The 23765-nt window shown below is 31.9% G+C and overlaps 1 protein-coding gene across 3 annotated transcripts in view; it reads right to left on the bottom strand.

Annotated features, from left to right (window-relative positions):
- LOC115881848 (probable E3 ubiquitin-protein ligase RNF144A) overlaps positions 1 to 23765 on the bottom strand; it is a 145650-nt gene that overhangs the window by 68345 nt on the left and 53540 nt on the right. For all 3 annotated transcript variants that reach the window (XM_030899544.1, XM_030899542.1, XM_030899545.1), the window contains exon 2: positions 21627 to 21672. The gene's annotated coding sequence lies outside the window, so the exon portion shown is untranslated. The remainder of the gene's footprint in view (positions 1 to 21626; positions 21673 to 23765) is intronic.

A 23765-nucleotide genomic window follows, 5' to 3' on the forward strand; every position in this document is an offset into this window, starting at 1 on the left:
TTGTAGTCCTAAATCTTTTTGATAATTACACTATATTTATAATATTTATTCCAATTAAAAAATGAACACTTCAGAGAGGTGTTAATAATAATAAGATATAAATTACCGATTTATGAATATGACCAAAAGTCAAACTTTTTTGGCCTTTAACCCAATCTGCCGTTTATTTCATTTATAGATACTAGTTTTTTGACTAGTTGGATTAATTACCAAACAGGACAAATTTGGAAATATCTGGAAATGAAGACAAGGAAATTAAATTATATTTCGTTAAATTCAGCTGACTCACCACCGGTATTTCTTATACCGCGTGTTTTGCAAGAGAGGCTCACCTTTATAACTCTCTTATTTTTACAGATAAAAAAACAAGATTTGGTAAGTTAGTATATGACACAAATCAAGATTGATTGACGTATTCAATTGTTTTCTGTCACTTCCTGTTTCACCGGAAATTACTACAACTTTTGATTTTTAAATGGTACCCTTAGTTTGTTTTTACTTTATTTGATAGTAAATGACATTCTGAATTTCTGTTCATTCTTGACAAATCATATGTCATTTTTTGACATTTGCGTTAAAAAAAGTATTTTAAATTTCTACCTAGAGATCGTGTGTTAAAAACTCTAAATTTTAATCAAGGAGCTTTGGAAAAATAGATTTCATCGTCTACTGTTTTTCATGTCTTTTCCTGAGCGGTTAAAAGATGACCAAATCGTATTTTTAATCAGAACGAAGTTGGCCATTAGCATATTTGGAAGAAGCATTTTTTTACGCATAATTTGGTCCACATACTTAGGTACCACAACTTGAGTCAACTTGTCGTTATGAATACAGTCATTGCACTCTAGATTGAAATTTAAAATACCAACTATTTTTTTAAGCAAAAATGTGACATAATATGAGAGAATATTGATAAAGAAACTTACATAAAAAAGTTGACATATGATATGTCATAATATGTCATTCTATTCAGAATGTCATTTTCTATCAAAGTAAAGATGTACTCAGGGTACCCTTTAAAAATCAGCAGTTGTATAGTCTTTCCCGGCGAAGCAGGGAGTGCCCGAAAAAAATTGAATACGTCAATCAATCCTGATTTGTCATATACTTAAATATCGAATCGCGGTATGGCAGAATTTTTTGAAAAACACCCGGTATATGACTGGAGAAACAACACTTTTACAACTTAGGGTATTAGAAAGCATTTTAATTTTTAGAAACAAGACTAATTTTCCTTTGACCTTATTAATGCTGAAAATTACTGCAAAAAACTTCATTAAAATATGGTTTTGTAAAATATTGTTAAGTGTTATTATAGCTGTGATTGGGTTCGAGAAAAAATATCGCCCGCGTCTTACGTCAATCGGGAATTTATTTCCATCAATATTATAGTTATAAATTCTAAAATTGGACTGTATACGAGATGTTTATGCAATATTATTACTGTGCGGAGTGATATAATATTCCATGTACTCTACCCTATTTTCTATATATTTTATTATTAGGGATGGTGGATAATGAATTTTACCTATCGATAATTTAAAGCAATTCACCACCTGTCGATATATGTTAGTTATCGACATATCGACAATTATCCATATATGGATAACTATCGAAATATCGATATTTATCGGTTTAGCGATAACTATCTGCGATATATCTGCTATCGATGTATCGATAATGTTAAAGAAACCTAAAACCTCGACATTATCGATATATCATAAATAATCCATTCCTAATCGTAAATATCTAGTATAAACAGTGGTCTCATAATATTTTAAAGGAAACTAAAAATAAAATATGCCTTATTTTATATAATAATTTTGAAATGTTCAACTAATATTCAAGTTCTAAAAAAAGGGTAAATAAAAATATACCCACAGAAATACATTTTGATATACATATCGAATCGATATATCAATACTTCGAATACTTATGAAAATACTATCGACACATTGATTGGTAAAGATATATCGATAGATATCGATATATTGATATGTATGTATATAAAAGAAAGGAAAGATTAAACGGCTCAGCCCTCAACAACTCGCAACCGTATACACCAGTGCAGACACGCACATATACACACTCCCACAAACACACCTACACTAGTGTACACTGATGTTACTGCCTTCAGGCCTCATCAGTATGGTAAGGAATCAGGAAGCGATGAAACCGATCCCAAAACACAAAAAACCAGGAAGCAAACGATGCACGAGGCAACGTGTGCAACCTAGGAGATGAAAAAAAATAAAGAAGAAATGAAAATTTAAGATGGAAAATAAGCACTGAACCCGATCCCAAAACACAAAAAACCAGGAAGCAAACGATGCACGAGGCAACGTGTGTAATCTAGGAGACGGAAAAAAATGATGAAGAAATGAAAATTAAAGATGGAAAATAAAAGGAGCTAACGGGAGCCTAAAGCACCAATTTGCAGCCCAGACCCAGAGTCGCCCAGGATTGTGGGCTTCGTCCAGAACAGCCGCGGAGGTAGCCAACAGCAACCCGCCGAAATACCCTTAGCCGTGGTACCAATATGAACAAGAAAGAAATAGTGAGGAAAATGTATAAAAAAGAAGAAAAAGTTTAAACGGCTCAGCCCTCAATCTTTTTCTTCGTTGCACACGTTGCCTCGTGCATCGTTTGCTTCCTGTTTTTTCGTGTTTTAGGATCGGTTTTATCGCTTCCTGATTCCTTACCGTAGTGATGAGGCCTGAAGGCAGTAACATCAGTGTACACTAGTATAGGTGTGTTTGTGTGAGCGTGTATGTGTGCGTGTCTGCACTGGTGTATACTGGTGTATACGGTTGCGAGTTGTTGAGGGCTGAGCCGTTTAATCTTTTCTTTCTTTTTTATACATTTCCCTCACTATTTCTTTCTTGTATGTGCTTGTTTTTTTGTGTCTTGGGCATTCCTCCTGTAAAATAAGAAAGGAGTATATCTCCAATACAAAAACAATGGAGACATTCAGTTTACTATTATTCCTGGCATTGTATCTAGTTTCTAAAGCCTAACCAAAAGCCGAAACATATAAACCCATCTTAGTGCCTTCTTGTCTCGTTGTGCTTCTTCCCAGAGGTCCTTTTTCAACTTACGACGTGACAAGATTTACAAAATAACATCATGCTCAACACGTGTCGTCGCTATAGCAACAGTTTGACTCGGACGAAAGGCTAGATAGTTTGCTTGCTGACTTTTACTCCTTACTGTGATCATTCTGTAATAACGCGCCATATGTGCCGTTATTCTCTGATATTTGTTGGCTTTGCGGCTTCTTTTTTACCGAGTACAGCGATAATAACAATATAACCGATACAGACTGTCGAACACCTCCGTAGTCCGAGCGCTCGTACTCAACCCAGTATAAAAGAAAGAAAAGGGAATCATAACCATCGATATTATGATTTTATTTATTGTGAATGTACGTTACATAACATATATAAGTAAAAAACTTATAAATAACTACATGCAGTGCAATCTGTAGGTACTAGAATTGTGTGCTTATTATTTCGTCAAATTACACTTTTTAGTGTGTTCTTTCATAGTAATATAGTTAGTAAAGCATTTAAACATTTACAAAATCTTTTAGGTCAAACATATGCACAAAAATTGTTTATTTTAAATGTATGGTATATATCGATAATGGTAAAGCCATCTACCGGGTGCGTCTCAAAAGTGTCTCACCCCTATAACTTTTTTAATTTTTCAGATAAAAAAAACGAAATTTGGTATGTTAGTATATGACATAAATTAGGATTGATTGACGTATTCAATTGTTTATGGTCACTTCCTGTTTCCGGAAATGACTACAACTTTTGATTTTTAAATGACACTCTCGGTATTTTTTACTTTATTCGATAGAAAATGACACTCTGAATAGAAGGACATATCATATGTCAACTTTTGACATTTTCACATATGGTTTATTTGAAATTGTAACAAGCGGTTCATAACGACAATTTGACTCGAAATACAAGTGTGTGGTACCAAATTATTGGTAAAAAAATGCTTTTTCCAAATATGCTAATGAGCCACCCTTGTTACATTTGAAAAAATTGATATATGATTAAAATACGATTTGGGCATCTTTTAACCGGTCAATACAAGACACGAAAAACATTAGACGATCAAATCAATTTTTCCAAGGCCCCTTGATTAAAAATTAGCGTTTTTAACGGAGCCATGGCACTCTAGATTTAAATTTAAAATACCATTTGTTTTTAAGCGAAAATGTCAAAAGTTGACATATGATATGTCATTCAATTCAGAGCGTCATTTTCTATTGAACAGAGTAAAAAATACCTACGGTTCCATTTAAAAATCAAAAGTTGTAGTAATTTCCGGTGAAACAGGAAGTGACCAAAAACAAGTGAATACGTCAATTGATCCTAATACCGTATGATCGAATAAAAACGGCATCAGCGATGGCTATGAAATGAAGATCGCTGTCATTTTACATGTAAAATTATATGGGGAATGTCATCGATCGTCATTTCCTAGCCAACTGGACGCCATTTTTTTTCGATCATACGGTATATATTATATACTAACAAACCTCTATCAAAATATGCTCTTTCAATGCCAGTGACATTTAGGGTTGCCAGTTGTCTACAATTTTCGGAAAAATTCCGGGAAATGGATTTAGGTAAGATATCCCGGATTTCAAAAATTATTAATATTATCTCGGAAAGCGCCAATCACATTATAAAAGTAAATGTTAGAAGGTCCACAAAGTAAAAAAATAGATACATGCTTAATAATATATGACTTAATCGCCGTTCTTTTTCTGCTGACACTTTTTTTGTCCTCCCGGAATTTAGCTAATACAAACCTAGTGACATTTCAAAAACAATAATCACTATTTCATGGATATTGGTTTTTGGAATAGTGGTTCATAGTGGATATTCACTACAACTACACATTACAACGTAAGAATACAATAAACAATCACAGCATATACGATTGTTTCTTGTATTCTTAAAATATTAATTCATAAAAATACTCTCTCTTTGTGTTTTTAGAAAATAAGTCCATTTTTGCAACATAAACCACCATGTTCCTTTTAGTTCAGTAATATGTAACAACATTGTAAAATAGTTTTAAAAAAAGTAAAAATATTCTGCATATACATACGCAAATAATTCACATATAAAACTAGGGCTCTTTTTATGGGCGACATGAAAGCACAAAGAACTTTATACTTCTAGACAAAGAGCTCTGTAGCTTGATAATGTATCTACTCAGGCAGCCTGACATTCTTATTAATAAAACAACGAGCATTTGTAGAGATTCACCTACCCTTACGGTAGCTTCTATTCATTCGCGTCTCCAACAGGTATTAAATATTTTACATAGTAGTCTGGAAAAGGATACGTGACTATGCATATACTTTAAAAGAAATATAAAATTATTACGGAATATTTGACTATATCTTCAAATAAACAAAAATTAAGCAAGAAGTCGAAGCATCTAACGGCACCTTTGACTCCCCTGTAACTTCGTTGTGGATAAAGCAAGAATAGGCATTTTTACTAATCATAAGAATATACTATAGTATATGTAGCTGGCTAGATTGCCATTATGTTTAGTAATTATATCTCATAGTTTATAAATTTTGCTTAGATACAATGTGCTATAAATAATAGCTTTATAATCTTCAGTAAATTTTGGATTTTTTTTGTTAGAACCATTTTTCCCTATCTGCTAAAATAAAGTGGTGGGGGTAGGTTAGATCTGTTTTTATTTAAAAGAGTAAATAATGATGATCTAATAGCACTTTGACGTTTATACCTATTACGTCAAAGCAACTTCTTTCCCAAGCCTACCATGATTTCACAGAGGTATCATTTCTTATTCACTGTCATTGATATCTTAATAATTAGATATACCAGCGACTTCGTTCGCGTCGAATTAATCATTTGTAATGGTGATGATAAAGCAAAGCAAGAATTTCCATTAACATACAAAATGGATAAAATTTTCTCACATTTATGTCAGCATGAGAAAAAACAATATGGCGATATTATTGTATAACTTGGTAATATTTGAGTGGTAGTTTCATCTCGTTGGAATTTGACTTTCGAAAAATCCGTTTGCCAAAAATAAGCTTTTTACGTCAATCAGTTTAAGCAGAATCGTGGTTAAGAAATTACTCAACTTTTTGGAACACCCTGTATGATTTTTTAAAAAATTTCAAAATGTGTAAAAAAACCAAATAAATTATGCTTGTCCAAGCGTTTTCCCGAAAGACTAACCGTTTTTTAAATAACAAATATTGTAATATTTGAGGGGCGTTTTCACCCTCTTGGAATTGAGATTCGAGAAACCCCTCCTTATCGAACCTCTACACCCCACAGTCCACAGTCAATCTGTTTGCCAAAAATCAGTTTTAAACGTCAAGCGGTTTAAGCATAATCGTGATTACTCAATGGTCATATTTTATGAAACACCCTGTATAAATTAATAAAAAATCTTAAAATATGTAAAACAACAAAATGAAATATACGTGTTTAAGAGTTTTTCCGAAAAACTCACCGGTTTTTAAATAAAAAATGTTTTAATATTTGAGGGATAGTTTCACCCCCTTAGAATTCGAGTTTCGAACCTCTACACCCTAAAGTCAATATGTTTTCCAAAAATCAGCTTTTTACGTCAAGCGCTTTAAGTAGGATCGTGATTAATCAATGACCAGATTTTTCGAAACACCCTGTAGAAATTTTTAAAAAATCTTAAAATATGTAAAAAAACAAAATAAAATATACGTGTTTAAGCGTTTTTTCGGAAACTTGACCTTTTTTTAAATAAGAAATATTGTACCAAAGTTCATGGCACGAATGGTCGTCGTCTCGGCGCACCCAATAATAAGGTGTTCTGGTGTTTCCCCATTTTCCCCACAGAATCTGCATTCGCCGTTGTTTCTCAGCTTCAGCTTACTGAGGTGTTCATTGAGGAGACAGTGTCCTGTTAGAAACCCCGTGATAATCCGAAGATTGTTTTTACTTAAATTAAGGAAAACCTTTGATTTTTCTCGGTCGTAAGTTCTGAGGAACTTTTTCGAGTGTCTTAGACCGTTGGAGGACACCCATTCCAAGTTACGGATGGAGTCTTCCAGATTCTTCAGTTCCGCTTTCAGTTGGTTCCCGTTTGTTCCATCAATAAAAATTCGACAAATTTGCAACTAGCCAATGAAATGAGTGGGCGGAGTGTTTTGCGGTGACATACCCGCCAAGTCCACGTGAACTCTGTGCCGCTTCTATACATAGTGTTAAGGTCAAGGTGTATTACTGACATCATCACATCAGATGCAGTAGACGTACTTTACTTTTTTTTGTATGATTAATGATTGAACTATTTTTTTTATTTGGATCATAAATTTATTATTTCTAAAATGTCTTTAATAGTCGTTTTTCCAAAGTATCCAGGCATTGGTAGTCCTAAAATTTATTTTTAGAGATAAAAAGGGTCATTCAAATAGTTCTTCATACTAAAGGTGTAGCTTTTTCAAGGAAATGCTGTACATTTTTTCACTTTGGGAATTTGTTTCCTATTTGAAATAGGATAACATAATCTACGCCGGCTGGTTTTTGAAATACATTTAACGATATTGGGATAAAAAATGGTTTGTTTCCATTTTTTGGAAATATTTAAAAAAATTAAATCAGAACATAATTTCGATTGACTATGTTTGTTTTTCTGGAATATCCAATATATTTTCTTTTTCGTAAATTTACTTATGGCTGACTCATCCAATCTAATCAATAAGTGCGACGTTATAAAATATGTAATAAAGTAACCCTATTACGGATATCGTAGGCTTGGTAAAACAATAACTCTGGCTCATTAATGATTCAACAGTGGATTTAGTTAGTGCTTAAATCAATCCGATATTATATTAATAAAAATATTTTAGTTTTCCATTGCATACATATACACAGTGAACAAGTGTATATCTCTAGTAAATGACTGGTAAATAATATCCAAAAAATCTGATTAAAATACAAAAATAGATTTTTTATATTTTTTTAACAATCTTGATTTTTTTGTATCCCGATTTTTATTAATTGAATTTGGTAAAATTTGACTTCAGCAATGTTTAACCTGCCGATCTTGGATCTTCGGCAATGTTTAACCTGCCGATCAGTCATACTTACATTCAAAGAATTAAAAAAATCCAAGGGTCGTTAAAGAAATATGAATATGTAAAAAGTTTTTGGAGACTGGTGAAGTGGGAAGAATGAATATATAGAATACATTTTTGTAGCTTCTGTTTATTTATTAAATTATTATTTATATTTGTTTGATTGATTATAGGGAGTCATAATCAATCAAATAAAAAGTTGATATCTATAAAACTTTTTTTTTAAACTTAATGTTAAAATTATACTTAATATTTTATATGTATATAAAGTCAAACGAAGGGTCAACTTTCGTTTAGCTGAAATCAGTTATTAGAAAAAAAGATTGTCTTTAAAAAGCTACTGTGAACCATGGAAAACACAAATTTTCCTTCGGAAATGCGTAATTTCCAAATTTCGCACTTTAGAATAACTGAAATTTGCTATAAAAAAAAATACATTTTACGTTTTATTTTTCTGACCAAATAAACATAAAAATTTTCCTGCGGAAATAAGCTGTTATCATTTTCTAAGGAAATTTATTAGACTTTAGAATAGCTGAAATCAGTTATATAAAAAATAAATATATTTTTGCCTTTTAGAAACATTCACGAATTGAGGAAAATAAAAATTTTCCTGCGGAAATAAACTGTATCCATTTTCTGAGGACATTTATAGACTTTAGAATAGCTGAAATGAGTTATATAAAAAATAAATATATTTTTGCCTTTTAGAACCGTTTACAAACTCAGGAAAATAAAAAATTTCCTGCGGAAATGCTTGATTTTCATTTTCCATTTGTTCCTTATTATATTATCGGGTCTTGTAAAGTATAAGTACCTACGAATTTAGCAAAAATTTTTTTTTGCCAGAAAGTCCTATGCTTATAGAACAGTTTAAAAGAAAAAAAAATTGGATGAAGCACTTCTGAACCAAAAAAAAAATAATTCAAAAGTGTCTAAAATAGCTAACCTATCTAATAATATTTTTACAAAATCACAGTTAATTATTAAAATATAAAAACCACAGCTTAACACCCTCCACAAAGAAAAGCTAACCAAAGCAACCCAAATGCTAACCAATCTAATATTTTTGCAAAATCACAGCTAATTATTAAAATACAAAAGAAAACTGCATGATCCAATGATTTTTTGTTTTGAATCAGCCCTATTTACGTAAAGCTTTAATAAAAAACTCGAATAAGTGCAACATTCCGAGGTACTTAGTTTACAAGAACTTATTTATCTATTCTATAAGAATTGTTATTCCTCCAAAAGATGTTTTACCCCACCCAGCACCCCTATTCGCTCCCGAGTCCCGTAAGCTTCTAAACTGAAAAATGTATGAAAAACAAAGTGCACAAAATGACATTGGACCATTTCCGCAGGAATTTTTTTGTATTTCTTTGCTCGTAAAGGCTCGTATAAAACAAATATAAGTTCACTTTTCATGTAACTGATTTCGGCTATTCTAAAGTCAAAGCATTTTTTTATGTAAAATAAAAATAAAAAATTTCCGCAGACACTTTTTTGTGTTTTTATAGTTAGAAAAATGTCTAAAACACACCCCGAAGACTAGTTTTGATGTAACAGATTTCGGCTATACTAAAGTCCGAAAAATGAAAATGACGCATTTCCGCATTTTTGTATAAGTATTTGTACTCCTAACGCCTTCTAGAACGCAAATATAAAGTCATTTTTTTATATAACAGATTTCAGCTAAACGAAAGTTGAGCCCAAACGAACAACTGTCTTTGACAAAGGTCTGATGATGGCTGGAATTGCCGAAACTATAATAAAGATTTTTTTTGACAGTGGTTTGGACTTTGTTCTTGATTTTAACATTAAGTTTTTTACCATGGGCCACGACTTTGTGAAAATGAACAAACTCTATAACTTTTTTTTATATTTATCTGGAGATATATTGTATACAGCTGTACATTTCATGCAAATATATAATTCCAAAATTAAGGTAGAAGATTAGTTATAAGATATTCCTTAAACTTATAATGTATTGTGTCTCATTTAATTACACATACACTACTCTCATAAAATAAAGGTCAGAAAAAATCACAAATGTTGAAAAGGTGTGTTTAGACAAGTTTACACCAGCTGGACTTGTTGAACAAATTAATAACTAGTTCTTAATTGAATGGTAAAACCTAATTACTGATACCAGAAGTATATTTTTGTATGTCTAAAGCCTGTATTCACGAAGTCACTAAAAACATTTATATTTGTTTTATTAAACCTATCACTGTTTATTTGTTGCTGTAAAAGTGAAAGTTGTAAAAGCTAAAAGTACATTTTCTAATTAATTTGTTACTGATCATTTGCTGTATTAGCAAATCATCTTTATATGAAAGACAGCATGTACGAAAAGTTTTGTTTGGACTAACTCACGAATAATTATTAAGATTAAAAAGTATAATATATAATTAGAAAGCAAATTTGACTTGGGTAGATTGGTAGATGATTGGGTAGATTCACTCTTATGCGGAAAACAATTCTTATCACTTTTGAGCTTTAAAAATGTAACTTTATACTTTCAAAAAGTTCGCAGTAAATAGGATTATATTTCCTATCAAATGGAAAAATGTCATACTTATACAAAATGGCATGAAAAAATAATCTAACTCCATGTTTAATCAATGTCTGTTCAAAATTCAAATTATTACTCTACCTAATTTGATATAAAACATGACTAAAATTGAAACATTTTACAGACACTATGCTTGTTACCTTTTGCTGTAATCTGAAGAGTACCATATCGTCGGTCGAAATCAACTTCCGAGTGTAGGTACTTTCACCTACGCGGTCTTGGTTGCAATAAAATGATTTTTCTGTGATCATTCGCGCTTTTCTTAAGCTTTATTCAGATGAAAGTCATAGTTTATTACATTATTTAACATTAATTATATAATTTATTACCTTCTATAGATTTTTGTATAAAACAACAATTCCTCAGCAACTGCTATGATGTTTCAGTATAACATTTCAGGTACAATATTTCTCTAAGGTATTTTGGTTTGTAAATTTTGGTTACTGAGACAAAGAATGTTATTAAAGGTAAGGTAAATGTTACCTCATTATTTAACTAGTGTTAACTAAAGCATACATTTTATTTTTCTGTTGTAATATTCTGTGCTAAAGCTTTTCCTGATTTTATTTCATCTGAGAATTATATTGTATAACATGTTTATGTATTTAATGGATTCGATTTATGCTATCAATAATTTCTAGTTTAAAATTCAATCTAAATCCAATCGTTTACTGTCCATTCGTGCCGATGTTTTTGGTTCAGTATGACTTACTGTGAGAATAAGGGCCTTGTTGCGTATACTAATAATTTACAACCGTGTCTGGGCGAATATCTTAGCAAACAAGTGAGAAGTCAAAACCAAAGAATGGTATAACACATAATCTAAAGGTATTGGCACCAACCATATCAACTCTAGCTGAGTAGCCTCCCGAATCCAGGGACTTCAGTACCTGCAGGTGGGGGGACCTGCTAACTAACAACACCTCTTCCGTTATGAATGTTGTAAGTAGGGTTGTCAACTGTCCTCTATCTTAGAGGACAGTCCTCTTTTTGATATCATTGTCCTCTTTTCTCTGACGTATTGAAAAAGTCCTCTTCTTACATGCCAAACTAAAAATCTAAAAAATATTCGTCTATCGCCACAATGCTTTAAAAAATTGTTATAATCGGTGTCTTTCGCTACTCCCACTCTTTTGTACAGAAAAGAAAATGAAGAAATATTTATGTACAAGAAATATTTGTGGAAGCGATAAACATTTAATTAATGTTTACTCCTGTAGTTTTATGTTTTGGATTTTTTTTTGTTGAAAATGGTTTGTTTTATTTTTAACAAGTTTTGAGTATATTTTTAAGAAAGTAAGAAAAACCACCAATTGCATACCATTTACATATCTTTTTAGTAAATTTGACACTATTTGGTATTGACACTAGGGCGAGGTTTCAAATAATTATTCTCCTGTACCTATTTTTTACCCTCTCTATTTTTTATTTTGAAAGTTGGCAATTCTAGATTTAACTGTGTTAAATTTCAAACCTTGGTATGAGGACAGTTTCTGTATTATTATTATTTCTCCTTTATTAAAGTTCAGAACCTTGATAGTTGAATTCTCTGGAATAGTGATCAGGGTTTTCTCTGCCGTGCTCTTTTCCAGGCAAAGTACGGCACTCCTTTCATTTCATTTAATAAAACAAGTAGGAATTACAAATTTAAGTTTTTTTAAATTTGAGTTTGATTTACATAACCTATCCTCTTCAAATTTCCCAAAATATTGCTTCTGTCGAGCGTATCCGAGGTAATCACAATAAAAAATATTTTTAACACAACGTAAGTTCCTTTATTTAATTTAAATTGTTTGTTATACAGTTGGCCAAAACATTACCTCTTCAACTTTGTTGAACGAACATGGGCTGTTATCCTAAACATTTTTGCTTTATTGCGTAAATACATTCAAGGTATTTTTCAAAAATTTAATACCAAGATTTCATAAGTAATTCAAAAAATCTAAAACAAAATAAACAGATAAACTATCAATCTGCCTTGGCAAAACAATATTATTAAATATTCATAACAAATTTGCAAAACCAGTCGTGTTATTGTAAACACGACTTAATATGCATCCGATGACGACGCACTCCGTGTTATCCGCACCAATCGGAAAACGCTTTCGGTTTTGGACGTTCGCGAGAGCTTGTTTTCGCTGTCAAAACACGGCGAGTTCGTCGAACCTGAAAAAAGAAATTCGCTATCGTCGTCGTGTAGTTCGATCACGGCCACGTTCATTACCATAAATGTTTTCCTTTTTTTCTTCCTCTCACTCTGTTTCATATTATTTCAATTTCTATTTAATTACGAATTACGTTAAATTGAATAAGTACCGCTGGAGATACGGTAAATCGAGACTGAAAGTTGTGGGAGGAAATCGAACGTGGAACTAATACGCATGATGGAATATTCAGGAAGCAGGAAGAAGTGCTCTTGGAGTACAGGAGTCCCTTGTTTTACGAGGGGTTTTCCGAACCGGAGCTGTTTTTCGGAAACGGAACTTTACGGTTTTCTTGGTACTAGCTAATTTTTGTCCGATGATCATGCAGTTTCTTAATCAGTAACCAAGAGATTGGTGGGGGTAGAAAGGTTATACAGGTTAAAGATGCGTTTTAATGAAGACTTTTTTAAAATCGCAGTTAAAAAGTGATAAAATCGGCTAATAATAAGCTGTGATAATTATAAGAACATAATTGAACGTGTTAAGCAGGCAAAAAATACAGCTTCTAAAATAGTTATTTATGATATAAGTGCTAAAAGTGGTATTTTATTTTGTGAGAAGGGAAGCCCATCCCTTAGAACAAAATAAAATCACTTTTAGCAAACATATCATACACTATTTTTTCTACAAACAAGTTTATGCTCGTATATATCAAGGTATTATTACTTTTTACGTTAATGAATAATTCATAATATGTCATTCTGAAATCAACTAGTTTATGGTTGCTAGGGTAATTGATTCGCTTCAGTGTTAAAAGTAAATCACGTGACTTACTTTTAGCACCAGTGCTAAAAGTAGATGACTTTTACCATCAGTGACAATAATTGTCAGGGACAAGATTTTTATCTGTATACTTATAGGATACCTAATCTGTGCTATCAGTCCAAGAAGATATTTAATTTCATAATTCATCAATGTCTACCACTTTCAAACAAATATTGTTAGTTATGTTTATAAACAGCGTATTTTAATTTTGTATTAAAGACCTATACCTAAAAGAAAGAAAATTTAGTCCATTTTAAATTCAAGTTTCTCAAAAATTATGATTGCTGTTAATTTTAAGTAATTTTTGTTTCAATAAATTAGCAAAACCAGCAGCGTATACTATGTTAGTTTTTAATATAAAATACTTAATAGCATAAACATATTTTTCAGTTCAATTTGTTTTTATTTAAATTGAGTTAATGCCGCTCCGCTGAATATGAAAGTCGTGGGAGGAAATCGGACATTGAACTAACATCGATGATAGAATATTCAGGAAGAAGGAACAGCTTTCTATCGACTTGTCGATGCAAAATTAATTGAAAATTTTCTTTTGTTTACAATAATTCTGATTACTAAAGAAACAGAAAATTTAAAAACGAAAAAAAAAATAGAAATAAAATATTTTGAATTATTTTTTGGCGGTTCCTTGACTAATCGATAGTGAAGTGAGACTGGACTTGGCCATGCGGTCTTGGTCTTGATCTTGCATAAAATAACAAAACCAAGATCAAGACCGACCAGTGCAAGACTTCCGCAAGACCAAGACCAAGCATGCAAGACTCTTGTGGTTCTAATTTTTTTACGTTTATATGATATAAGAAATTACTTTTTTATATGAAATGTCACCTATCTACTATGCAAAGATTCGTACATCAACGCATTATAGTTTTCTTAACGCATGAAATATTGTAATCATTTTATGAGTAAACTATTAGATAATAAATAGATTTAGTATTCACATGCTTATGTATACAGGATGTCCCAGGGTGAGCGTGCATTATAAGTTTCTAGAGAACTACAATATTTATGCACATCATTGTTTTACAACGAGATCTATCGATTAAAAATACTTTCAATATGGCGGCACTTCCGGAAATACCGGAAGTTGACAGCAACTTTCTTATTTTAAATGGGTGCCCCCATTTTTTATTACTTACTTAAATTCTCTGTAAAATTCTATGAATATTGTTGTTAAATACTCTATATCTAACATTAACCATTTTTGAAAAAAAAAATATTTAAAATTTTTGGACGAAAAAAACTACCTGTCAAAAAAATTTGTATAGCCTAAAAGTCATATTTAGTGATTACCCCAGCCACTGTGACATAAAGAGAATACATGTGGCTATCTATTTCAAAAATTAAATTGTTCAAACGTCATATAATAATGGCGGTACCTGTCATGGAATTGAGCGATTAAAAAATTATCACAAATCATTTTTTTCAAATGGAAACCCACTTTTTTATTTCACTAGTGAAAAGGTTTTCCAATATTTCCAATTCGTTACTTTTTGAGTAATACATGTTCCTATACCTAAAATAAATCGTTTTTAAATTATTTAAGATTTAGTTTGAAAACGTATATTTTTCTTGATTATTCTATCAAGCTTCCTTTGACATTAAGTGTCAAACAGTCACACAATTTATTTCTATCCGTCTGAAAACGAATTATTTGAATTTCCTATATTATAAATACTGCCTGCTTAAGAATTTAAAAAGTGTATTTATAAAAATCTATCTCGTATTTTCGCTCTTTAGTGATATCTAATAGTTGATATTATTAATAATATTCCGTATGATCAAAAAAAAAACAGCGCAGAATTGGCTCGAAAATGATGCTGCTTTTTCAACAAAGCGTCACAATATGACATGGCCAGATCTATTGTTTTACATCACTTGACGTTTAAAGTCATAGGCTACTGGCTAAAATAAAGAAAATACGCTTTAAAACTAAATCTTAAATAACTTAAAAACGATTTATTTTAGGTATAGGAACATGTATAGTCAAAAAGTAACGAGTTGAAAAACCTTTTCATTAGTGAAATAAAAAAAAGTGGGTTTCCATTTGAAAAAAAAAATTATTTATGATCATGTTTTAATCGCTCAATTCTATGACAACTGCGGCCATTATTATAGACATTCGAACAATTTAATTTTTGAAATAGATAGCCACATGTTAGGGCACAGTGGCTGTTAGGTATAGAGTGTTTAACATGAATATTCATAGAATTTTACAGAGAATTTAGGTATGCAATAAAAAATGGGGACACCCATTTAAAATACGAATGTTGCTGTCAACTTCCGGTATTTCCGGAAGTGCCGCCATTTTGAAAATATTTTTAATCGATAGATCTCGTGAAACAATGATGTGCTGAAAATCTCCGATCTAGATATTGGAGTTCTCTAGAAACTTCTAATGTACGGTCAGCCCGGGACACCCTGTATATCTAAAGTTGTTGCCCTTGATTAAATTACAGTAACGAAAATATAATTATTCTACAATTTTGTACAGTTATTTTTGCGGTGTTCGCATATCGAAAACCTTATCATCCTAACCCCAGGATTGGCATAAATATTTGTTGTTATTTATAGAATTACAAACTAAGTGCAGTTCAACATTAATGCATGCTGATGTTAGAATACAGATTAACATTTTCTCATGTAATAAATATATTTTTCTTCGCTTGTAATAAATGCAATAAATTACTGGTGTTAAATTAACGTTGATATGTGTACTTAAAAACATTTTATAAACGTTTTTTGCGCTTATCCTTATATAACGAGTTATTGTAATTACAATAAAACTTATTTTATATACCAATTTATTGTTATGTAGTCAATTAAGTACGTTTTTTATTAGGAATTGTTCGTTAGACATCATTTCTATCGTGTCTCGGAGGTATAAAATTGTTTTTTAAAATAAACAGTACAAAACCGAAAGCATATTCATCATATAAATATTCATATAAAATTTACATTATAAATAAGTCTGATATTGTTGTTTAAAAATTTACTTCCATATCGAATCCATAAATTATACAGTAAATATTCATTGTTAATTGCCCGATAGGTAAATATTTAGATAAGAATGTATAAAAACAAATTATTTATTCGTATAAAGGCCCCCACAGACGCCCAGTTTTATCCTGATTGTTCATCACTTTCCTGAGTGCACTCACATTCGCGCATTTGTACAAACTAGTGCTAACAAGACAAATTCAAGAATAAACTGCTCGAAAATTCGGCAATGTGGCAAATTGCTTAGGTTTACAAAAAATGATTTTGTCATTGTCAAAAGTAATTTAATTTTAATATTCAGGGGAACATCTCAGATACACTGTCTAAGCTATTTTATCTCATGCACACTTTTTCTTAATGTGTATAACAATAAACTATTACTAGTACTGAATATTAAAATTAAGTTATGCTTGAAAATGACGTTGACAACTTAAGGTACAATATGTCGGTTTTTGACTGGTGTTTGATTGTTACTCGTTCAGTTTTAATTTAAAAATAGATACAGTTTTTTATTTTTTTCAAATTACTCAAAATTGGCTTGTCCAATATTTTTGAAAAATCTATTTACGACTTCGTTATAAAATCAGTAGGGGAGCCAATATTTGAACAGTTCTAAATTTGCATGGGATTTCCTATGTTTCCAACGACGATGCACCACCCGGTATAATATTTTGGAAAATTTATATTTTTCATAATGTAACAAAAACAACTCAAGAATAATTATTTTGCGATGTGGGAGTAGGAAGTAAACACATATTATGCACGATGTGTTATTATGTATTATTGTTATTGTTTATACGGGGCGTAACCTGAGAAGTTTAATTGCCTGTGCTAGAAAAATTTCATTCTCGTTATTGCGTTAATACTATTGAAGTTACTAAATGCAATGGAATGTTTCCACGATTAGTAAATACTATGTCGTTGTTTTTCTGCTTTTTCTGTTTTGAAACAATACAATTATATTTAACGTTAGATTATGAACAATGGTTAAGAAAACGCGCGGCGAAATACTGAGAAGTCTGATATTAAATTGTTTGTACCGGTTTAGTAATAACTTTTATTAAAATTTAAGTTTTTAATGTTCCAAGTTATGGGGAAATAACAGAACTTTTTTATAAATAAATCATAGCATTTAAGTTTGTAAAAGACCTGTCAAAATTCATAAATTTTCATTGATTGATTGCATTGATGAAATTTTAAGTTCAAAGAAAATTTGAAAATAAATTGTATATGTTACGGTTAAGGTCCGATGTCCGGTTAATGTCGACATTACCCGGTTCGAGAATAACACACAACAAAACAACCAAAAACATAACCAAACCCAAACATTAACCTGTTAATGTTGACAATAACCGGACATCGGACTTTAACCGTAACATATACATTTCGGTCATATAGCAACGTTGGACAACACGCCACGCCACATCATCCCACGTGCCATTTCATAATGAGACGTGGGTAAAGGGTATACACATTTATTTGTAACACGCCATGTGATAACACGCTTAAAAAACCTTTATTATAGTCAGAACATTTATCAGTATTGTCTCGAGAACGAAGTTTGATACAAGTTCGTCTATAGTGACGAAGAATTTTTAGAAGAATGCACGTCTGCGGCTGTGGTGTTTAGGGTTCAGAACCGGGAACTCCCGGTATCGAAAGTACCGGGAATTCCCGGTTCTTTTGAGACATCAAAGAACCGGAAAAATGAAATTATTTATGATAATTTTTTAATCGCTCAATTCCATGATAGCTGTGATAGCCAATATTATATGACATTCGAACAATTTAATTTTCGAAATAGTTGGCCACATGTCTTCTCTTTATGTCATTTTAATTTATGTAGTATTTAAGCATGTAATAAAAAATGGGGGTACCCATTTAAAATAAGAAAGTTGCAATGAACTTCCGATATTTCCGGAAGTGCTGCCATATTGAAAATGTTTTTAATCGATAGATCTCGTTGTGAAACAATGATGTATAAAAAATATCCGATCTAGATATTGTAGTTCTCTAGAAACTTCTAATGCACGCTGAGCTTGGGACAACCTGTATGTAGCTGCACTTTTATCTCGGGATCCCGGAATCCCGGTAGCATTTAAGCAAAATGTACCATTATATAGTCCATAATGTGATTTTCCCTGCTCTCATTGGTTGAGACTAAACGCTAGTGCGTTTTGCCAACCGTGACTAAAACGTGGTACGTTCTGCCATATTCTTTCCAGCATCATGCAAATGTTTTAAGGACAATGCAGATTACACTAACATGTTATAAACGCCATTATTAAAATCTTTGATTTTTAGGAATGACCACAGAATTATCCTATTTAATATTTGATCGTCTTTTTAGGACCAGCGTGAAATGTTAAGAAAACGCCTATTTTATAAAAATATTAATCTGACACTTCTGAAAAATTGTTTGTTTGATTTCCGTGTGTCGTGGCGTCTCTGTAACACAGACAGGTATATGTGGTCAATGTACATAATTTAAAATTATTTTGAAATGTACAAGGTATGTCAGAACTAAGATCCATACCAAAGTTATATTTTTTCTTATGGAGGGTATTATTATACCAGGTATTTTATTTCATTTTTGGATTTTTGAACATAAAATAAGGCATTTATTATAAGGGTTTAAATATGTTTAAATGCTTTGGTTTAGTAAAAGGTTGCTGTTTTAATATGTTTAAATGCTTTGGTTTTTGAGATATTTAAAGATATTTAAATATGCATGCTATGATAAAAAAGTTTGTCAACCTTGTACATTACTTTTCAGAATTAATTCTTGTGCTAACTTTCAAGCCAGAGAAATAAACCTTACTAAAAAATTTGATTGCTTCCTTAAATGTATACCGGGGTATCAAAAATTGCATCATACATAGAAATAACGAAGTTTTTATGTAAAATAAATATTTAAAATAGAGCAGCAATTTTTGATACCCCTATATACATTTAAGAAAGCAATACATTGTTTTAGTAAAGTTAATTTCTCTGGCTTCAAAGTCACCAAAAGAATAAACTCTGAAAAGTAATGTACAGGGTGTTGACAAACTTTTTTATTAGAGCATGCATATTTAAATGTCTTTAAATATCTCAAAAACCAAAGCATCTAAACATATTAAACCCTTATAATAAATGCCTTATTTTAAGCCCAAGAATCCAAAAATTAAATAAAATGGAATAGTATGGATCTTAGTTCGAACACACCCTGTACATTTCAAAATAATTTTAAATTATCCACATTGTTTCTCTACATATACCCATAAAAATTTTTTGTTTCTACATCAACCGAAGCGAATGAGGTGCGCCACCCTGTATAATAATGGTCTTCTTTGGAAACTGCGTGATTTTTGTCCCAAAGCCACCTCCATACAGCCTGTCCAATGCGGAAAGAACAAAGTAAAAATTCGCTGTACAATCCTGGCAACTGAATTTAGTCGCGAAAATTCTGAAATCCACGCGTCGCAATCTTCTGTTGTTTTTAGTTCAGCATAAATATTGCTACCTTAAACCAAAACTAATTTTACACTGTATCGAAATTGATCCGGTAAAATATACGTCAAACCTTCAGATGTCATGGTAGATTAAAAATGCTAAAGTTTATTCAAACACACAAAAACAACGTCTGTCTAATGAAAACTTCTTGAGAAAAGCGTATAACGGCGGCGTGTTTTTGGCGAAGTTTTCATATCAATCCGTCAATTCTTTTTTATTTTTCTCAGGGCTATTGAAAAGGTTAATGCCATTCGATCTCAGGCACAATACACCACGTTTTAGTAAAGTTTAGCAACATGTACCTGCGTTTGGAATGCCTCACGCTAACGTCGCAAAATGTACCGCATTTTAGTCATGTTTGGCAAAACGCACCAGCGTTTAGTCTCGACCAATGAGAGCAGGGAAAATCACATTATAGACTAAATAATGGTACATTTTGCTTAAATGCATCCCGGTATTATAGGTTCTTATTTCAGCATTTCAAAATGGGATCCCGATCCCGAAAATTGGAAGCCCTGTATATAACTTCATTTTAACAAGATTTTAACATCTAACTACTATGTCCAGGGGCGGCGGGTTTTATAAAACCTCGTGGTCATCGGGTATGCGAATTTGTAAGTTGTAGTTTAAAATTCGCTTTCAATTTTAGAATAATTATAATTATTATATAAATATACTAACTCTCTAAACACTTTTAGAGTCCCTACAGACGCTCAGTTTAACACAGGCAGGCGTGCTGGTCACCTTGCGCAGTCTGACCTATACTACAGCCTGTCGCACACACGCGCAATTTTATTAGTACAGTTTTATCTAGAATAAACTGAATGACGCACTCACTTCAGCACATTTTTCGTGCATGTATTGGGGCTGGCATTTCTGGTCTTGGGTGCCGATTTTCGTGTTTACGAAGAGTGGGGTCAACACGCTTAGCAAAATAAGATGTACTGAATAAAAACAGAAGGCAAGTATTTTCCCAAGCGCATAGCGTCAGGTTAAGTAGTTATACAATAAATACTTCGTATTTTTGCTCTCTCCGACTTACTAGACTGCCATAGCGATTCACTCCTATACAACAATATAAACGCCGACCCAAGGTTTCGTTTGCTGGCAGTGTATAACTTTCCACAGTTTTTAAGCGACGTCTTGCTTTTAAGCGATTTTTTACAGATTTTGAGCGCCGTTTTGCATTGTAGTGGATAAGTGTCGCTTAAAGTTGGTTAAACTGAGCTTTGGCGCTAAAGCTCGTTTAAGCACCCACGCAGTCGGTGCCCCTGACTAGGTCTAATAGATTACAAGCAAAATGTGTTTACACTCGCATTAAACTTGACCTGAAAAGGCGTCATAGACAATGGATAATAAAAAAATTAAAAACATATAGTTTTGGTGTTAAAAAAGTTAGCCTAGATAACTTTTTTTCGGGACTTACCATGGTGCAAAGTCCGAGTTACGTGCTCCGATGGTTCAAAGTGTATCTGCAAAAAAAGGTAAATTTAGTTATAAACTTAATTAATAAAACGTTTTATCCACTTAAAAGTATTTATTTAGACGCCGCCTAACAAAATGCCAATTTAGTTTTTTAATGGACACGTCTAGCAGTTTTTTCTTTATTTATTCAAAGAAGATTGATTGTTTTTTCGTCTACAATATATGATCTTGAAAGAACCTGCTATATTGAAAGTTAACATTAGAAAATACGTGTCATTAGAAAACAAATGAGTGTAACAGTTACCCTCGAGAAATAGAGAACTAAAAGATGCGTGAAGCCGCGTCCACACTTGTTGCTCAACATGGTTTTCAATAATGTTTCGCAACATATTTACGAAAATTTCATTAAAAAGCAACAAATTGCATGTTTTTTCAACAAGTTGTATGTTGTCCGTCAGGAGCGAAAGTTTATTTAGTGTTTATCAACATGTGGAACGAAGAGGATGTAATTATAATCTCAGCCGCACTCCTTATTATTTCGCGAAATGAGCGTCGTCAAGCCAGAAACGTCGTTTTTGGATACGTCCTAGCTTCCGGAAGAGAAATTTATATAGTGGTAGTGACTTGCTCACTGATCTTTGTACAGATGACTTAAATCTGCTCCACAATGAAATAAGAAGTAGTTTCAAGAATTTTCTAAGAATGAGTTCAGCTGATTTGAATCATTGCTCCAAATGATTGGTCCCAGGATTTGTAAAATGGACACAAATTATCGAGATGCAATTCCTGTTCAGGAGCGTCTTGCTATTACGCTTAGATTTTTGGCTTCTGGTGATTTATACAGGGTGGTCCGAACTATATTCCGGAAACTTCGGCAGCATATTTTGCAGATAAAAATAATTAAAAAAGTTCGTATAAATGTATGTCCTAAAATGCTTAGTTTTGGTGATACAGGGTGTAGAAATTACAATTTTATTTCGATTTTTTCCAAATAATTTCTGAAGTAACGTAAATATTTGGATGAAAATTGGTGTCTGGGAGTTTTTTGACACGACAAATTTGATTTTCATGTCAATATGACTCCTACTTGTAGAGGGCCACCTACATATTTTTAACTGTTTTGAAGAGTAATAATTTTTCGTCCGTAACTGTATAAAAACAACTGAGTAAAAAAATATGCATTTACAACGTTTTTTACGTAAAAAATGTCTCTTAGACATTGACTAATCGCTACGAGTAATGATTCTCGAGATATTTGGAATCGAATTTATCAAAACCTGTCATCTTTGTCATAAATTAAGCATGCGTTGACCAAATAGTTATTAGGCTGAAATCATAAATTTGAAATGTTTTTGTGCTAAAAGTTCTTTATCATCATTTTTTCTCAGAAAAATTTAAGATTAATTAAAAAAAATAAAGTTCCCAAATTTACCATTTCAGTCAAATATCTGTCTACTCAACATGCCTATTTTTTGTCAATAAAGACATGTATTGACTATTTCCATTCTAAATATCTTGAGAACGGTTGATCGTAGCGATTTTTACCAAGGGACATTTTTTACGTAGAAAATCACAGAAATGTATATTTTTTCACTCAGCAGTTTTATACAGGTACGGACGAAAAGTTATTACTCTCCAAAACAGTTAAAACACATGTAGATGGCGCCCTGTACAAATAGAGGAGTCATATTGACATCAAAGTCAAATTTCTCATGTCAAAAAACTCCCAGACACCAATTTTCATCCCAATGTTGACATTACTTCAGAAATTATTTGGAAAAATTCGAAATAAAAATGAAACTTCTACACCCTGTATCTCCGAAACTAAGCAATTTAGGGTATACATTTACACGAACTTTTTTACTTATTTTTATCTGCAGGATATTCTACCGAAGAATACAGTGCGGACCACCCTGTATACTAGCCTTGGTTATCTTTTCAAATGTGGAAAGCAGACGATTTCAAAAATAATACCAAAAGTATGTGATGCACTAATAGCTGAAATGATATTTTTTATTTTTCTCTCAACTTCCACCCTCTCCACTTCTAAACTTGTTGCAATATCATTCCAGGCATCACACTTTCTATTTCTGTTCTTATACCAAGTATGCTTAGTGTCCCAAGGTTCGGGGTGGGCTTG

This window comes from Sitophilus oryzae, unplaced genomic scaffold (assembly GCF_002938485.1).
Source record: "Sitophilus oryzae breed Bouriz unplaced genomic scaffold, Soryzae_2.0 scaffold_1743_pilon_pilon, whole genome shotgun sequence".
Lineage (NCBI taxonomy): Eukaryota > Metazoa > Arthropoda > Insecta > Coleoptera > Curculionidae > Sitophilus > Sitophilus oryzae.